Here is a 19,958-nt window from a genome sequence, read left to right on the forward strand (position 1 = left end):
GGCTCTGGGCTCAGCAGACCTCTTCAACGACCAGTCTGCTAGCGAAAGTTTCCTTTATCGAACTGCTGGGACGGCAAGTAATTCCAAGTCTAACTATTTATAGATCACTCCAATTGCCTTTTGAATTGGGCAAAGTTTACCACTAATACTGTGTTTTTGTCAATTCTCATATTTCTAACAGTTTGTGTTTTATATATTTTTTTCCAGGTATTATTAGGGATATCAAAGTCCATGGCATTCATTGACTCATTTTGATTTTCAGTTTTTATAAAAGAAAAATGATCCAATTTGGTAGTAACAAACGGTACACGTTTGCCTAACTTTCTTTGTAGATATCTCTCTTGTAGCAGCAGGAAATAAGTCTTCTGAGTCTGAGAAAACTCAGATACCAGCGCTTTCTCTCCATATACATTTCCCCATCTTGGACAGTGATGAATTATACCACAAACCTAATGTCATTTAGGTGGTGGTTAGATCTCCTTTCCAGGTGTAGTTATGAAAGGGATTTTCATATTCATAATTTAAGACTTGAAGTCTACATCAACTAATAGTAACATCATGAACCCAACAAACTTGTTTGGATTTCCCTTCTTAATAGGTTTAACACCGTAACAGGTTTAACATATCGTTTTATTTGAGATTTGATTGTTTTAACTTTGTATTTCTAAGCTATTATTGCATAACAAATCACCCAAAGTGTAGTGGCTTAAGCAGTAACAGTTTATTATGTCACAGTTTCAGTGTGTTGAGAACTCAAGAGTGGCTTACATGGGGGCTCTGGCTCGGGGTCTCTCTTGAGGTTACAGATATGTCACCCAAGGAGACAATCACATGAAGGATAGATGGGAGCTGAAAGTCCTGTTTTCAAGATGCCTCTCTCACATGCCTGCTGGTTGCTGACAGGAGCCCTCAGTTTTTGCCACGTGGACCTCCCTCTAATGATGTTTCAGTGTATCTTCGTGACAGGGCAACTGCCTTTCACCACAGTGACTGATCCAAAAGAGAGTGCAAGGAGGAAACCACAATGCCTTTTGAAACCTTGTTTCAGAAGTTACATATCGTCACTTCTGCCACATTCTATTCATTGGAAGCAAGTAGCTAAGTTCTCAGTTAAGGGGAGGGGAGTGGACTTTAGGCACATGTATATTAGGCAGCTTGACGTTCTACTTAAGGCCACTGATACCTTATTTTTCCAAATCTTCTGCAGTGTCTGATTTACTATTAATCCCATCATATATATTTTTTTGACTCTGATATTGATTTTTTTTTCATCTTTGGAAGCTTAATTTGGGTCTTTTTTATGCCCTCCGTGTTTCTTCTTAACATACTGATTCTTTTCTCTACCTCCTTGAATATCTGCGATAGAGTTGTTCCACTCTGAATGGTAAAAATACAAACCATTCTTGGCCCTGTGTGAATTCCCAGGATTGTTCCTTCCAATCCTCTTGGGAAGGTGTCTCATTAGTCTCAGATGTTTCTCACACACTTGCGATGATTAGTACTTAGTAGGAGGTAGAAGAGGATCCCTCTGGAGAAACCCAGAGCTCTCTCTTTGGGCAGTTCTCTCTGCTCTAAGAAGTTCTCTCCTCTGGTACTTTGTTCTAGCCTCTGTGGCCTACTGAGTTCTCTGTCTCCTTAACTCTTCAGACAATAAGCTGAGACAATCTTTGGGCTTATCTCATTTGTTCCTCTTCTCTTAGGTCTTGTGCTTCCTGTATCTAAGGTTTGAAAATCTCCCTCTGTGTGTATGTGTGGTTTTGTTTGTTTTGTCTGACTTTCCTCCATAACTAACCCCCATTATTTCATTGTGTTTGGCAACAGAAGGCTCTCCAGCAAATGGCATTGAAATCAGCTTTCTATATAACTATAACTTTCTATATAACTGTTTCCGTTACCCATTTACCAACTTTTGTACAATAACCTCCTCAAGAGGAAGAGAAAAGAAAGAGAGGGAAACACACCATAAGAGACTCTTAAGGATAGAGAACAAACAGGGTTGATGGAGGGAGGTGGGTGGGGATGGGCTAGGTGGGTGATGAGTATCAGGGAAAGCCCTTGTTACGATGAGCACTATTATTTGTAACTGATGAATCAATGAATCCTACTCCTGAAACCAATATTGCACTGTGAGGTGATGAACTAGAATTAATTCATTAATTTATTTATTAAAAGATTTTATTTATTTGTTTGACAGAGAGAGAGAGTGAGAGCAGGAACACAAACGGGAAGCAGGCTTCCCGCCAAGCAGGGAGCCCCATGCGGGGCTCGATCCCTGGACTGAGCCACCCAGGTGCCCCTAATTAGAATTTAAATACAAAATTGAAGAAGAAAATAAAACCTTCCCAAAATGCGGTTTTAATATGGCACCATTTATTTGTCCACAATTCTATGTGTTGGTGATTTAAGATGCTTTCTTTCTTTCTTTCTTTTTTTTTTTTTTAAAGATTCTCTCTCTCTCTTTTTTTTTTTTCAAACTTTATTTTTTTGAGCGAGAGAGAGCACACAAAAAAAGGGAGGATCAGAGGGAGAAGCAGACTCCCTGCTGAGCAGGGAGCCTGATGAGGGACTCGATCCTGGGCCCCAGGATCATGGCCTGAGCTGAAGGCTGTAGCTTAACCAACTGAGCCACCCAGGTTCCCTTAAGATCCTTTCAAGCCCAAATTTTTCAAAATGCTTAAATGTTAGGTTCAGCTGGGAAACTCTGCTCTTTATGGTTATCATCTGTGCTAACTCATGTGTTTGAAGTTCATTAGCAATTCGGCTGCTGGCTGGTCTAGGAAGTCCTCGCTCCTATGTCTGGCTGTTGGTGCACATTTTGTCTGGGCCGTTGCCTCTTCAAAGCCTCTCACCTCTCCACTCAGTAGGCTAAACTAGGCTCTTTCACATGATTGTTGAGCATACTATTTTCTTTATCTTCCATCTGTAGCTGTGTGGACCACTTTCTTCATCTTTGTTTTCCCTAGCATTTTTTGTTAAGATTTTATTTATTTATTGGAGAGAGAGTGTGAGCAAAAGAGAGAGAAGGAGCAGGGGTGGGGCAGAGGGAGAAGGAGAAAGCAGACTCCCCACTGAGCAGGGAGCCTGTCGTCAGACTTGATCCCAGGATGCTGGATCACGACCTTTGCTGAAGGCAGATGCTTAACTGGCTGAGCCACCCAGACATCCCATTCTCTAGCATTTTGAAAACAAACATGTCTAGATTGATTATTGTGACAGAAATGGCCAGTGTTTACCAATATCCAGTTCTACCTTCCTTCCCGGGCCCAAAGGTAACTACATGTCCCAGCAACCATCCCTTCCCCACCCCACATCGGCTGTGACCTTGTGATTGCCCAGTGGAATGTCAGCCCTGACCATGGGATGGTCTGAGCTTCCTCACGATCCCCTCTTTTCCTCCGTAAGGCTGGAGTGAAGGTCCCTAGGATGGTGGAACCGTATGTTGGAAGAAGCCCCCATTCTTAATAAGAGCCATGCAAACAGAAAATTAGCACTGTACTTCGGATGAATGAGAAATAAACCTGTGCTCTAGTAAAACCACTTGCTACGGTGACTAGTTGTATACTCAGATGAATACAGTTACCATCAGGTTTCAAAACATTCTTTAAGTTTCTCTGATGTCCTAGTGAAGAGCAAAATAGTACGGTTTTATTCACACCACTTAAGACGAGGCCACCATAGCTTTCAAGTTGTCTTTCTTCCCTTTCCATGCAGTTCCATTTATTATATTTGTTAGTATAATCTCTGATATAATATTGTTATAGAACTTATTAGTGATATATAATATAAATAATATAACACAATACAACTTAATATGATTTTAGATCTAGGCCTACATTATTGCTAAAACATCAATATTTTTATTCCATATGTATACTTTTTTAAAAATAATTCTTCATTGGACACCTGGGTGGCTCAGTCGGTTAAGCGACTCAGTTGGTTAAGCGACCTTCGACTCAGGTCATGATCCCAAGGTCCTGGGATCCAGTCCCGCATTGGGCTCCCTGTTCAGCAGGGAGTCGTCTTCTCCCTCTGTCTGCTGCTCCCCCTACTTGTGCATGCTCTGTCAAATAAATAAATAAAATCTTTAAAAAAAGAAATATTGTTTAAAAAAATAATTCTTCATCACAACGTTCAATTTTATGTTCAGAATGGCCACAGTTATGTAGGCTTGTGTTGAAATTTTATTTGTTCAGTGCTATTTACCACAAGTCTTCTGGAACATGACTTTCTCTTCCTGGGTTCTTAATTCTATTTCCTTTTTCCGGTTAGCTACGGGAATTTGAACATAAATTTTGCAGAATCCTTGAACATTTTTTCTTCTTTTGCCTATAAAATTTGTGTGTGTGTGTGATTCATATTTTTTGTTAGGAAGGGTCTAGATACAAGTTTCTTTTGGTTGAGTTTTGCTTGGAATACTGAGAAGCTTTTCAATTTATACTTTTATGTTTTAACAACTAAGGAAAATTTTTAAATGATGTCTTTAATTTTTGCTGCTTTCATTTGTCTTTGTGTCTTACTTCAGGAACTCTGTAATTCCTTGGTAGCACCTGTCTTCTCTGCATCTCTTAGATTCTACCATCCCTTGTAACATATTTTTGCCCTTTTGTCTTGCTCTCTGGGAAACCTAACCAGATTTGTTCCTCATATTACTTACACTGTGCTGACAAATGTATTCTTCATTTCTTGCCATAATGAGTGCTTTAACTCTTCTGTTGTATTCTGGGTTTCCTTGCACGATTTTCCTACTTTGACAAGTTCATTCTGCATCTTTAAACTTTTCTCAGCTTCTTCTCTCCTTTTGTATTTATTTCAGAGGTCCTGTTTTCAACTTGATTTGGGGATACAGAAAAAAAAATCCTCCTGATCTGAAAGATCATGAGTAAAAGAGCTTCAATTATATGTCTTCCCTTTGATACCTTATGAACTTATTCCACTTGCCTGATTTTGCATACTTTTTTCTTAGCATACTCATCCCCATGACACTTATAACTCATGCTACTCTAAGGGGCTATTTGCAGACCTGATGTTTTTTAACTTGCTCTATGACCCTTTTCACTACCCACAATTTTTATTGCCAAATTTTCATATAAAAGTAGCAGATAAAATATTTGTATGTTATACAGTCTATTCTTGTTATTCATGATAGTTATGTTCTATAAAGTTGCCTTGGACACTGAGTTAGTGAATACAGAACCACTGCTCCTGGGGAAATTTGAGGTTAACTCCCTATATACTTCTAGAAACAACATTTTGTCAGATTAAAATATAACCTTGTTTTATGTGTCTCTGTTCAAAGGCAAATTATTTAACCTATATTGTTGATTCGTTAACATTGAACTTATGACTAACTGCACTGTAAGACATGCCTGAATGAGACTGAGACTTACCTATATGCAGTTTTTTCTCCATAAGGCATATCATGGCCTTCTTGTACTTGGGACAATGAAATAGTACTTCAGCACTACTCTTAAACAGAGAAATCACCATCAAGAAGAACAAACACATGAAAAATGTGTCACTAAATAGACTGAGGCATATGTATGCAAGTATGTAGAAGGTGGAGTGTTAGCTTATTCAGCTGGGAACGTGTGGGGGGCAGCCCAAATATTTCACTGCTCTGCACATGCCCAGGAATGACTGTGAAAGGGCTATCAGTGTTGATCTGGAGGTTACAAATACATTGTAACAAGTAGGTAAATTCTAACTTTGAATTAGCAAATAATAAAGAAGCTGTAGATGTTAAAAGATATTTGGGTCTTTCTGTTTTCATTACCTACCATGTCAAATCCATCCAACCCAACAAACTATATTAATGTAGCATAGATATGATCACATAATTTCCCTCCCTTTTCACCATCTACTGATAGCTATTTCTTACAGAATGCAGACGGCAAATTATGTATTCAGTACTGCCCAAGTGCCAAGCAGGTTGAGGCCAGTTGCCCTGTCCAATGGGCATTTTCCTGAGATTGGATTAAGGTATAATTTTCTCTAGTCTCTCTTGCTCTTAAGCTTTAAAACTATAAACAGGGTCTAATAAAATATTTTTATAACACTATAAGATATCTAACAGTATTTACCAAAGTGCATTTTAAATTTGTGGTACCTATACCTACTTGACTACAGTCTCCCACAATGGGTTACCTGTTATCTGCATTCTGGTTTTCTGATGTTTGTGATTTCTGAATGCATGTACAGTCTGGGAAGCAGTATTCAGGTTGGAAGGGCTAGTATTGAGAGAGCATCTCTGAGAGAGAGGGGAATGGAAGGCAGCTCCCTTTCTGGTAACACCTGGAAGTCAGAGAGGGAAGCATTGCTCAGATTTTAGAAGGGGATGGCATGTAGGACTTTGAGAAGACGAATCATTAATCACCAAGGTGCCCAGACTTCAGAAAAACCTTTTAGTGCCTCACTACTTTTAAGATATCATGGGGATTTGAATAGTAGCTCATCTCTGGTTACTAGTGTGAATCAAAGGGCACGGGAATTGTATTGGACAGCACAATTTCCTTGGGGCTTTTGTATGAGTCTAGACCAGCCAGGGATCCAGATCCAGCACTGCAATTAAATTTGATTTAGCAAATAAGAAAAAAAAATATTTCTTACATTTGTATTTCATACATCCTGTATGGTGGTACAAATTCATAAGACCAACTTACTAGGAAACCTTAAGCAACTTACTTTGCCTTTTTAACTTTCAACTTCCTTACTTGTAAAATAAGGGCAGTCGTGTTTACCTCGTAAGGTTGTTTTGGAGATTGGTTATTTTACGTGCAGTTCAACTAGTAGGTCTTAGCACCTGATGCTCAGTCAATATTGTACAGAGTTCTCTCCTTCCAGCTGTCCTCTGAGTTCCCTTGTCATTTTAAGGACATCCTTGCTGTCAAGCATTTATATTCGCCCATGTTCATTTTTTTTTTTTTAAGATTTTATTTATTTGACAGACAGATCACAAGTAGGCAGAGAGGTAGGCAGAGAGAGAGGGGGAAGCAGGCTCCCCGCTGAGCAGAGAGCCCAATGTGGGGCTCGATCCCAGGACCCTGAGATCATGACCTGGGCCGAAGGCAGCGGCTTAACCCACTGAGCCACCCAGGTGCCCCCGCCCATGTTCATTTTTATAGAAGTTTGCAACTATGCATTTATACAGATACACCAATATTTTGATAGGGTCATATCCTCGTTTCATCCACCGATGAGTCTTGGGTCCCCTGGGTTGATGCTCTGCTATTCTGTTCTCAATCATACCTGCAGTCACTCCAGATCTCCCTGAGCATGCTCCACCCTCTCCTTTCCTTAGGTAAAATGACTCTTTCAACTTCAATTATTTCTAGTTTCTTATTTAAATAGCATGTAAGTATAGGCATATAGGGTATTTTATCAGTTATTTTATTCATTTGCCCCTGAAATCTTCTTACAAGGGGTTTAAGGACACTCACACGTATAATATCAATTTAAAAATTACATTAAAACTAAGTAGGTAAAAAAATATGGGCAAAAGAAAAATAAAACAGAAAATTGGGATACCAGATGGTTTCATTAAAAATACTGAACATGCTGGGAAAAAATGTATCAAACATATATAAAGTATATTAATGTGTCAAATATATAAAACTATATTAATTATATTGTTGTGTTTTGTGTCTGATCAGGGAACTGTTTTTTTTTTCTTTGCTACCCAAAAGATTTTTAAAAGTCCTCAAAGACAATGCAGTTTATGCTAACTTCCCACTCAATCTGTTACACTCATTGATCCATAGAGTAATAGTGACACTGAAATGAATCTTTATGCTTGTACTTATCACAGGAATTTAAAAAGAATATTAAACCAGATTTTGACAGATTCGGGCCAACAAGTAAATCTTGATTGGAAAAAAAAAAAAGGCTATTTTAAGAAAGGGGAAGCATAAGGGAAATAGTAATTATGTCCCTAAAGCATCAATATTTGCAGAAGAGACTATAGAAGAAGATTGTTTTCCATGATTTTAACAGAACACATTTACTTCTCTCTCAGAAAGAAGGCATCTCCCTGTAGCTCTCTGAAAGTGCTCAGAGCACACTCTTAACACAATTTTTGAAGAAAACCACCCCTGCTCTGATGTGTACTTATAGCTTCAGAGGTAAAATTATTGACTATTTAAACAAGAAATTAGTTTTTATGCAAGGCAAATTTAAATTCATCTTCAAGTGTTTAACATTGATAACAAATATCTTGAAAAGCAAGATAGCTTAGAACAAAAACTAGTAAACTCTTTTTAAAGTCAGACAACGTAAAAAAAATGTTTCTTACTGACTTGTTTTTGTCATATAATAGTTGAATTTTTGTAACATTTACTTAAGCTATAAACATAATAATGAAATAAACACCAGTGAGCACTCTATTCAAATTATGAGTTAAGACCCTGCCAATGTCACTGAACTTTACCTCTGTGTTTTCATGCTCCCCCCTCCTGCCTCCCTCCCCAGAGCTAGCTACTGCTCTGAAATCCTTGTAGTTTACCACATATTCGTGGATCTTTAAACATAATGCTGTTCACCTTTACTTGGTTTTGAGCCTTAAAAAAGAGTTATAATACTGAATGTACTATAAATTAATATATTTGTAATTCTTACTTTTAAAATACATTAATTACATTTAACATATAATTATTACATTTAATAACACATTAATTATATTAATGTATTATTGCAAGTGTAATTTGTATTATTACAGTATAATTTCTATTCTTATAAATGGAATAAATACATTTATAATTTGTAATACATTTTGTAGTTCGTAATGCAATCTGTAATTTGTTTTGTTTTTACTCAGCATTTCAAACTGAATAATTATTGCTAAGATTCATCCATTTTGTTTTATTTAGCTGCAGACTTCTAGAACACATATATGCTAGTGTATACCTGGGAATGGAATTTCTGGATTGCAGGAAACTCAAATGCTCAACCTTTTAAAGTGATGCCGGTTCACAATCTTATCTACAGCATCTTTTGCTGTTTTCATTCTTCTACATCTTTCCTAACACTTGGTATTGTTAGAGCTCTTGTGTATTTATCCATTGAACACCCTGTGTTTTGTTTTTGGTATTTACCTATGCATCTTTTTAGCTACCTATTTACTTACCTATCCACCTATTTAAATTTTTATTCCTTTCCTATACAATGCCTGTTTGGTGCTTTGCACAATGCCCATTGAATTGCTGATCTCTTTATTATTAAACCACAAGATTCTTTATACTGATAGATTTTATTTTTTCTTCAGTTATATTGTTGTATCTCCTCTCAGATTGTGAATTACTTTAAATTTTTTATTATAGTGTCTTGAAAAACAGTAAGTCTTCATTTTAACTTCTTTAAATTTGTCAGTCTTTTATGTTAATAAGTTTTGGCTCTTGTTTAAGAAATACTGTTCTATCTTTAAGTAAGAAAGAGTGTCAAGTATTTCTTCTGAAAAATTTAAAAGACTGTTTTATATCTTTTATATTTAAGTCATTAATCTATTAAGTTTTGTGTGTGGTATGAGAGAGAAATTAAACTTCATTTTTTTCCATGTAGATTAGTCAATTATTTCTGGATCGTTTACTGAAAAATCTTACTTCTCCCATGGTTGGGCAATTCTCTCTTTGTAGTATATAATTTTCTTATATGCACTGGTCTATTTCTAGGCTTTTAATTTTGTTTCCTTGGTCAATATGTTTAATTCTGCATCAAAAAAACTTATTCTAAAAATGACCATTCTGGAAAAGTTAAAACTATAAGAGAAAAGTCAGATCAGAGGTTGCCAGGGGCTGGGAATTGGGGAAGGGATTGATGAGAAGGGAACAGGGAATTTGGGAGAGACGGTAATGGGGATTTCCTACATCTTGATTATGGTGATTATAGACTATATATATTTGTCAAAACTCAAAACTGAACAATTAAAAAGACTGCATTTTATTGGATATAAATTTTACTTCAGAAACTAACTTAGAAAAATTTCCAAAATTTCCAAAACATTCATTTGATATGTTGTTATTTTTCTTTAGGAATGACTTCCATTCCTACTGGGCTTCTGCTTTTCTGTATAAATTTTAGAATCCTACTTTGAAAGTTTCATCAAAACTAAACCTGTCAGGATTTTGATTGGAGCTACACTGAGCCAGTAGATAAATTTTGGGATGTTTTGTATTATCCATGAAAACAGTATATTTCTCCATTTAGTTAAGTCTACCTTAATGTTATTTTGTAATTAAATATTCTAACATTCTGAGTACCTGAATATTAAGTATTAAGATACCTTATACAAAAATAGGCTAGATTTTTAAGCTGTTGTCTCTCGTTCCAAGCCCGTCCCTCCATATGCTGCTATGTGATGCTGGGCTAGGTCTCTGCAAACTGTAGTTCTCCTTTGCCAAATGGTTTCTTTTTAAGTTCTGCAATAAAGGATACTGGAGGGAAGGTGGGAGACAAGAGGGGAAGAAGGACCTTCATCTCGGCTCTGTGGTCTTTGCCAATATCCCTCCGGCAATAGTTTTTTTTTTTTATCATGGCAGGAGCTGTTGGTTCAGTTTCCAGCTTTCTTCCTCCCTCTCATACCCAAGTTAATTGTCTCCCCTTAGAGGTATAACCACCACCTGGGTAGGGCTCCTTCTCAGAAGCCTGGGCCCCATTCTGTGTGTTCCCTCTTCAAAGATTTTGAGACACTAACACCAGTCAAGCAGCTCCCCTTGATTTTTGTATAGAAATTAACTTAGGTCTATGGATCTTATATCCAGAAACCTTGCTATATACTCTCTTATTTCTTATAATTTGTATGTACAGTCGTTTGAATTTTCTATGTAGCAACCATATCATATACAAATAATGACAGTTTTGTTCTTGTCTATTAGCTATGACCTTTCTCTTCCCCCTGCCCTTACTTGGCTTGATAAGGTCTCCAGTATGATGAAGGATAAAAGTGGTCATAGTAGATACCCTGGTTTTATTCTGGGTTTTAAGAAGAAAATTCTAATGTTTTACCATTAATAATTATATTCTTGTAGGTTTTTTAATAGATACTATCTATTATGTTAAGGAAATTCATTTGTATTCATAATTTGCTAATATTTTTAGAGTCCACTTACTATTAGTTGTTTATGATTTTGGCACCTATGTTTATAAATGATATTAGATTATGAATTTTTCTTTCTCATTAGTGCCATTTTTTGGACTTGGTATTCAAATTTCCTTTTCTAATTCACTATCAACTTTACATGAGATTGAAAAGATCTGTTCTTTGAAGATTTTGTAGGATTTGACGAAACCATCTGAGAGTGATGTTTTTGTGGGAAGATTTGTAGTCTCTTTAGTGGTTGTAGAAATATTCCAGCTTTCTATTTCACCTTTTGAGTTAGTTCTGGGTAAGTTGTATTACTCAAGAATTTTGTTGATTTTGTTTACATTTTAAAATGTGTTGGCATTAATTTTTTCATGGTATTATTCCCCTTTCATTTTTCATTTATAATTTCATTTATTTGTGTTTCTCGCTCTTTTCTTCCCCCTCTTTTCTTGATCCATCTTGTCAGGAATTTGTCATTTTTATAGGGATGCAGTGACATTCAGCTTTGATCTCAGCATTTGGTCAAAATATGCTTAAATTTCTGCTTCTCTCAGGTCTCTAGAAACCTGAATAGCAAATCATTATCCTTTGCAAATCCCTGAATTTGTGCATGATCAGTGATTATTTAATTGGATGGGCTAGTTACCAGAAGAGTAATGATAATAATAATACAATAAACATATATTAAGTCTTCATTATTTTTTTCACTTTTTAAATGCACCTAAGTTGTTTTAGATGAATAGAAGAAGCCTCCCAATTTTCAGCCAACAAAACCATTTCTACCATTATATTATCTATCTACTGAAACTTGGGAATTTACAAAGAACTGAAATTTCAGAGAACTCCCCAGACCTCAGATTGTTTAGTAAATCTGAGTTTCTAAAACTTTTTGCTTCTACTTCTAACATAAGTGGTATTTTTTTAGACATACTGGCCAGATTTTCTCTTTGCCTTAGCTAGCACACTGATGCTTATTTTCAAAAGTCTTTCTATCTTTATAATGATAATAGTACCAGTAGTAATAATAATAAATGTGTTCTCTCATATAGCACTTTTGATGTACTAGACATTATTCTAAGCACTTTGAATTTATTAAATCATTTAATTCTTACAATAGAACTCTGAAGTAGATGCTATTATTATCCCATTTCCAGATGAATAAATGGAGGCACAAAAAGATAAAAATAACCTACTCAAGGGTGGCCTAGTGAATAAGTAAATGGAGTCAGGACTTGAACCCAGTCTTCTAGAGTTCTTGCCCTTGATGGTATAGTGGATTAATTGCCACTTGGCACCAGTCACCCAGGCACCTCTGGTACTTGGTGCCAATATGCCTAAGAAGGGCCAAGACTTTCTTGCACTGATTATATGTTTATAAACTATATTCTTATGCAAACATATAGGTGCTCTTAGTCAGAAATGAATTTTCATTCTTTCTAAGAGTCTGTATTGGAAAAAGGGAAAGTGGTTGAGATTACTCTGATGCATGTTTAACCTGTCTATAAATGGGATGTCTGCAGATGAACTCAGGGTGAATGGGGGCTTCAGATGACCAATCCCATCAAAGGATGCAAGAGAGAAGGGAAACTCTACTTAGGGTTCATAATTCTATCAAATCTCCTTGTAGAATAAATAGACTGAATAATGGTAAGGGATGGTATACAATGAGTCCCAAGATGAACACATGTTTCACTGAAATGCTAGATACTCTAAAGGAGCCAAGAGTGATCTTCCAGGATTCTGTTTGAAGGAGAGCCTAACATGTGTATGCTGCCCCTTTCTTTCCCACAAAATTTTATAAGGTAAGCAGATTAAGTAGGAGACAAAGTCAATGACCTAATGAGGTATTAGAAATCCACTGCTCTGGAGGAACTGGATGTCTTGAAATTCTTATTGAAAATGTTTTGGGAGGAGCAGAGCGTGGAGAAGATAAGACTTTTGGGAAGGTAGAACCATACCACCTAGCCATTAAAGTTCTAGTCTTTTAGGAATTAGGGGTCCATCAGTTTGCAGACCTTCCTGAAAAACAAGAGCTCTCTTCCAGTCTCATAGGTCCCCTCACTTTGGGAATGGGGAGGAATAACTGGAATAGGGCATCTGCTATTGACCTCTGTGTACATGCATGGGCGTGTACACACACACACACACACACACACACCCCTGCTTTCCTTAGTTTCAGCCAGGGACTTCCTCCCTTCTGTGAAAAACCTGTCTTGCAGTTGGGATTCTTATATAAAAATATTGTCACAAGGAGAGGATGGCAAGCAGGGGCAAGTGGTGTTGTGGAAACCAAGAAAAGACAGAATTTTATAATTTGTAAGAGGTCGTCCGAAAGTCCGGGGTAACCACATTTCTGCAGTATGTGTTCTGAATATAGGGTGCTGGGTTTGGCAATGAGGAGATGGTAACTTCTCACACAGGTCCCTTAGGGGAGTGCTAAGGGCAAAGCCAGAATGCTTTGGCTTGGAGAAAGAAACAAAGACATCTACTGAGTGTAGGCTTCATTTAGTTCAGTCAAAATTGAGGGCAAATTTTATTAGGAAGACAATAAGAAGGAAGAGAATTTCAACACATGAACAAACGCATGAAGGCATGTGGAGAACTTTTTCATTTTTATTTTTTAAAGTGAAGATCTTTTGTCATCGGCTTAATATGAATTTAATATTCTCTCTCAGGAAGACTCACTTTGTAAACCTTGGTTTTTAATTGTGAAACAAAGGATAATAGGCAAAAAAAGTTCTAGAGCCCCTGAAATTACTCTGTGTTGCTGGCCCTTATTCTGCTAACTCTGACTGTATGGGTATTACAGGCATATCTTGCAGAAGTAGTGTAAGTTCAGTTCCAGACCACAACAAAAAAAGTGAGTATTATCATAAAACAAGTCAAGTGAATTTTTTGGCTTCCTAGTGCATGTAAAAGTTCCTTATACTGTACTGCAGTCTATTAAGGGTGCAACAGCATTATGTCTGAAGAAACCGTGTATATACTTTAATTTTAAAAACACTCGATTGCTAAAGAATGCTAACTATCATCTGAGCTTGCAGTGAGCTGTAATCTTTGGTGCGTGGAGGGTGTTGTCTTGAGGTTGATGGCTGTTAATTGATCAGGGTGATGGCTGCTGAAGGTGGGGCACCTGTGGCAATTATCTTAAAATAAGACAACAGTGGTATTTGCTGCATTGATTGACTATTCCTTTGTCAAACAATTTCTCTGTAGCATGCCGTGCTGTCTGATAGCATTTACCCACAATAGGACTTCTTTCAAAATTGGAATTGATTCTCTCAAATCTACCCTGCTTTATCAATTATGTTTATGTAATATTCTACATCCTTTGTTGTCATTTCAACCATCTTTTTGGGCATCTTCTGTAGGGGTAGATTCCAACTCAAGAAACCACTTTCTTTGCTCATCCATAAAAAGTAACTCTTCATCAGTGAAACTTTGTCATGAGATTGCAGCCATTCAGTCACACCTTCAGGTTCCACTTCTTATTCTAGCTCTGCTGTTTCTACCACATCTGCAGTTAGTGCCTATGCTGAAGCCTGGAAACCCTCACAGTCATCCATGAGGGTTGGAGTTCTTCTAAACACCCATTAATGTTGACATTTTGACCATTTACCACAAATTACAAGTGTTCTTAATGGCATCTAGTATGGTGAATCCTTTCCAGAAGGTTTTCATTTATTTTACCCAAATCCATCAGAAGAATCACTATGGCAGCTATGGCCTTAAAAAATGTATTTCTTAAATAATAAGCATTGAAAGTTGAAATTACTCCTCAATCCATACACTGCAGAACTTATTTTATATTGGCAGGCATGAAAACAATAATCTCATTGTACATCTCCCTCAGAGTTCTTGGGTGACCAGGTGTATTATTCATGAACAGTAATATTTTGAAAGAAATCTTTTTTCTTGAGCAGTAGGTCTCAACCATGGCTCAAAATACTCAGTAAGCTATTTTGCAAACAGAGGTGCTGTTGTCCAGGCTTTATTGTTCCATTTATAGAGCACAGGGTGGATTTAGCATTACTCTTAAGGGCCCTAGGATTTTCAGAAAGGTGAATGAATGAGCACTGGCTTCAACCTAAAGTCGCCAACTGCATTAGCCTCTAACAAGAGAATCAGCCTGACCTTTGAAGCCAGACATTGACTTCTCCTCTCCAGCTATGGAAATCCTAAATGGCACCATCTTCCAATGGAAGCCTGTTTCATCGACACTGAAAATCTGTTAATTAGTGCAGCCACCTTCATTAATGATTTTAATTAGACATCCTGGGAAACATGCTGTAGCTTCTACAATCAGCACTTGCTGCTTCACCTTGCACTTTTTTTTTAAAGGTTTTATTTATTTATGACAGAGAGAGCAAAAAAGGGAACACAAGCAGTGGGCTGGAGAGGTAGAAACAGGCTCCCCGCTGAGCAGGGAGCCCGATATTGGTCTCCATCCCAGGACCCCAGGATCATGACCTGAGCCAAAGGCAGACCCTTAATGACTGAGCCACCCAGGGGCCTCTCACCTTGCTCTTCTGTATCATGATGGCTTCTTTCCTTAAACCTTGTGAAACCATCTCTGCTAGTTCCAAACCCTTCTTCTGCAGCTTCCTTGCCTCTTTCAGCCTTCATAGAATTGAAGAGAGTTAGGGCCTTGCTCTGGATCAGGCTTTGACTTAAGGGACTATTAAGGTTGGATTGATTCAGACCACTAAAACTTTTTCCACATGAGCAATAAGTCTATTTTATGCTCTTACGATTCATGTGTTCACTGGATGAACACTTTCAGTTTCCTTCAAGAGCTCTTCCTTTGCATTCAACTTGGTTTTTTGGGCTCAAGAGGCCTAGACTTTGATCTGTCTCATCTTTGACATGTCTTCCTCACTAGGTTTAACCATTTCTAGCTTTTGATTTAAAGTGAAAGGAGTGTGACTCTTCCTTTCATTTAACATGAAGAAGACATTGTAGGGTTATTCATTGACCTAATGTCAATATTGTTGTGTGTCAGGGAACAAGAAGGCATGAGGAGAGGGGGAGAGATGGGGGACGGCCAGTTGGTGGAGCAGTCAGTACACACAACATCTATCAGTGAAGCTTGCTGTCTTCTATGGGTGTGCTTCATGGCACCCCAGAACAATTACAACAGCTCAAAGATTGCTGCCTACTAGTCACTGTAATAAATACAATAATAATGAAAAGATCTGAGATATCATGAGAATTGCCAAAATGTGATCCAGAGACATGGAGTGAGAGAATGTTGTTGGAAAAAATGACTTATCACGGGGTTGCTACAAACCTTCAATTTGTAAAAAAACACAATACCTACAAAGTACAATAAAGCAAAGTGCAATAAAATGAGGTATGGCTGTATTATAAGTTATTGTATCATGGCATATAGAAAAATATATTCTTTAGTAAAGGAATGGTTTTATTGTTAGCATTTAATATAAGGAAATGCTTATTCTATTTAGTCTCTCTTTTTTTTTTTCCTGGACTGTTTGGAGTTGGACTTCACTTGTGATCTATAGTCCAGCTTTGTCCAAATAGCATTTCAGAGGGTAGAAAAGGAAAATGGGATGAGGTGTTAACTCCTTTGGCCACCTGTTCTCATTTCACACCCGTTGGGAAAAAGCAAAGGACAAGAAGAACTGTCAGAGTAGCAGGCTTCCTAAATTGCTAGCAAAGACAGTCCACAAATGCCACCTCACCAGTCTCCTGGTGAGGAAGAAGAGTGTCAGCGTCTTCCTGTGGGTTTCCTCCTGTGTATCAGCAGCCCCCAGGAGAAACCTGGTGTGGTTGTTTGCCCTGGTTGTCTAAGTCAGTGGGATACACAGCAGACCTGCATTAGCAAGCCTCACTCCATGGTTTTTATTCATAACCCTGAGATCATTGCACAAACCCTTCCAAGTTTGGTTTCCACCCTCTTCGAGGCCTCTTTGTTTATGAATAGCTTTCCTGATGAAGCCAGAATCAGTAACGAAGACAGTAATGAGGGAGACATGTGGAGCTTAAATATTTGTAAAGAACTTTCCACCATTTATATGAATCCTGGCCATATCCTTAATTAGTTGTAAGTGTAACTGAGAACTTTTTCTTCTTTCTGTCAACCATACAATCTTTCTATTCCTCATGCCACCCAAGCAAGGTACTTAAACACTCCAAGTATGTATATCTACAGAAGACCTTCTCTTCCTTACAGTTTCTTAACAAATACAACTATAGCCTTTATGAGTATTTATACACTTCCCTATAAATTAGCATTGTTTTATTCTAACATAATAGCTTTCCTTTTAGAAGATGCCTCTTCATTTTCTCATAAACTTTTTTCATTTTTAGGCCTAACACTTCCACAAAATGCCTGATTTAAATATTCAGTGGGAAAGTAGCAATGTTTAACCCTTCTGGACCATCTCTGGGTCAGATTTCAGTGCACAGAGTCCCTAAAGTAGAGAGCCAAAGAGGTTAGACAATTGCTTGGTGTAATTCCTCAGAGACTGTGGGTTTCCATCCTTGCAAGGTGCAGCAGCCTAATTAACATGCTGAAAATACCTTCTCAACTCAACTTGTGCTTAAGACATTTGCAGATGACTTTCAGCTGTCCACTAGGAAGGCAAGGAGCTTGGGCCTTGTTTGAAAAAATCTTGACATGATTGCTAAGTTGCAGAAAAAGCTTTCTATTTTATTACATTCTTTGACATCCTCCTTTAAAGAGATTGAAAAAATGTGGGTTTTTTTGTTTGTTTTTTTGGTTTTGGTTTTTTTTGGTCTTCTTAGCCCCAAGAAGTGTTTGAATAAATGCCTCAAAGCTTTGCAACTGAAAGAGTTAAAACAGTCTGCATGGCAGAATATCAAATCCCACAGCTTCTTCCTTCCAAACAGAGAAAAAAAAAGAATCAAAGCAACAAGAAGGGAAAGGGGAACATCCTTATTAGTAAATCAATCAGTTTTTGTACAATAATCCTCTTAAATCCATCCCTCAAGGTGGGGAAAGCCCTCTTATCGGGGTCTTTGGTGAAATCTATACCAAGGTCTGTCGACTCTCTCATGGTTGACAGTCCACATTTAGTCCTATTTATCTGGATTTCAGGATCATCCTATGGAAATGATCCACTAGTACAATTATAGGAGTACTTAGTAATTTTATCCCTTTCCTCATTAATATTAATTAGTGCTTGGAGGGGAAAGAGGACAAGGAACAGCTTCTCATATCCAAGCTAATTAACTTTGTCTAGCTTGTATGAAAGTGAGAAAGTATTTTATTAAAAACGATAAGATAAGCACACAAGGGACTTTTATTTTCTGCTTAGGCTAAACTGTGATAGCATTTGGCTCTTCATGCAGCGTCCTAGAATTGCCAGCAAGAATAAAAGGATTGTTACTGGAAAGTAAAGGCTCCCGCACGGTTTCCAAGGCACCCACTCAGCTGGTGGTAACGTAGATTTGACGTTTTCATGCTATTTTAGAAAATGAAGGGTGGTTTCCAAGCCCCATATTTAGGACATATAACATTACAAATGACAGAAAAGTAAGGTAACAGAAGTACTTGTTACTTCTTTCTCAGTATTATAGATTTATATGTTATCTAATCTATATTGACACGGTGAGTGGAAACCCTTTTTAATTTAATGCCTAAAATGTATTTGGTTTCCAGTTAGGATTAAGAACATTTTTTAAACCAAAGTTCTCAGTAGACATATTTCCTCTCCTCTAAGAATAAAACACTGTAGGAAATATGTAAGGTTAGTAGCATTAGAAGCTATGTATTCCACACATTATTTTTTAACTGTAATATTCACTGATTCACTTGTTCTTTTGGAAAATTTAATTGAAGACACTATGTTGAGCTCTGAAACTTTAGAAATAAATGCAAAATTTAAAACAAGTCATTTTTCCTCATGTTTATACTTTGAGTTTGCCCATGACCTTTGAGAAGCAGACACCGAGACAAGATTCAATGCAAGGATTTTATTGGGTAATAAAATAGAAAATGAGAAGCTGGGAGCTGAGAAAAGCCTGGGGAGCCATCAGACTGCACTGCAAACCTGCCCCTGCATGGTGGGGAGAGGGAAGGGAGGCTGAGTGGGACGCATTCCAGATCCCCCGGCAGCCAATAAGGAAGATGAAGCAAGACTGTCAGGGGATCCTTGAGAAACAGTTACCTCTCAGGAGACCCATGCCTCCCTAAACAGGCCTGTGTTACTATCCCTGCTGCTCAGCTCATGGCTGGGAACAGCTCTGAGAAGCATGGCTTTGGTTAAACCATGGCAATGAATTTCAGAACAAGTAGCTGGGCTCTTGGTCATTATGCTTCTTGAACTTAGAGGCCGTGAGATGCACTCTCATGGCTGCCATAGGCTCTCTTCACATCTTTATTAAAACATTACCTCTTTGAATTCATCTTCCTGACTTTTTTTTTACTAACAGTAAAAATTGGAATCTTATTTATGCCCAAATCAGGAAATGTTGAGTTTTTTTGGTAGAACTAGATTTTGGAAACGTTACTGTGAAATCCCTAAAATATCTAATTCTTTAGTCCAAAATCTAAACGTATTTGTGGTTTATATATTCAGTGCTTGATTCCAACCTGAAGGCAATGAAATGCAGTTACAAAAAAAGAGCAAAGCTTTAAAATCTTTCATAACAAAATAGCGCGCAAAATATAGAGTATAGAGGAAAGCATGAGCGATATCCTAATGTGACTCTTATTTCTTCTGAGAATCCTGAATTGGTATCTTTGAACTGATATCAAACTTGATGTCTTTCCCCCACTGAAATCAAGGTCACTGTGAATTCAAGGCATTGTCCAGCCTTATTGATACCTTTCACGTCAGGATATCAGTTTAATTTGAAGCCATTGGGGCTTATTGACCTTTTGCCAGTTTGGAACTTGAGT

The sequence above is a fragment of the Martes martes genome, assembly GCF_963455335.1.
Source record: "Martes martes genome assembly, chromosome: 11".
NCBI classification, from domain to species: domain Eukaryota; kingdom Metazoa; phylum Chordata; class Mammalia; order Carnivora; family Mustelidae; genus Martes; species Martes martes.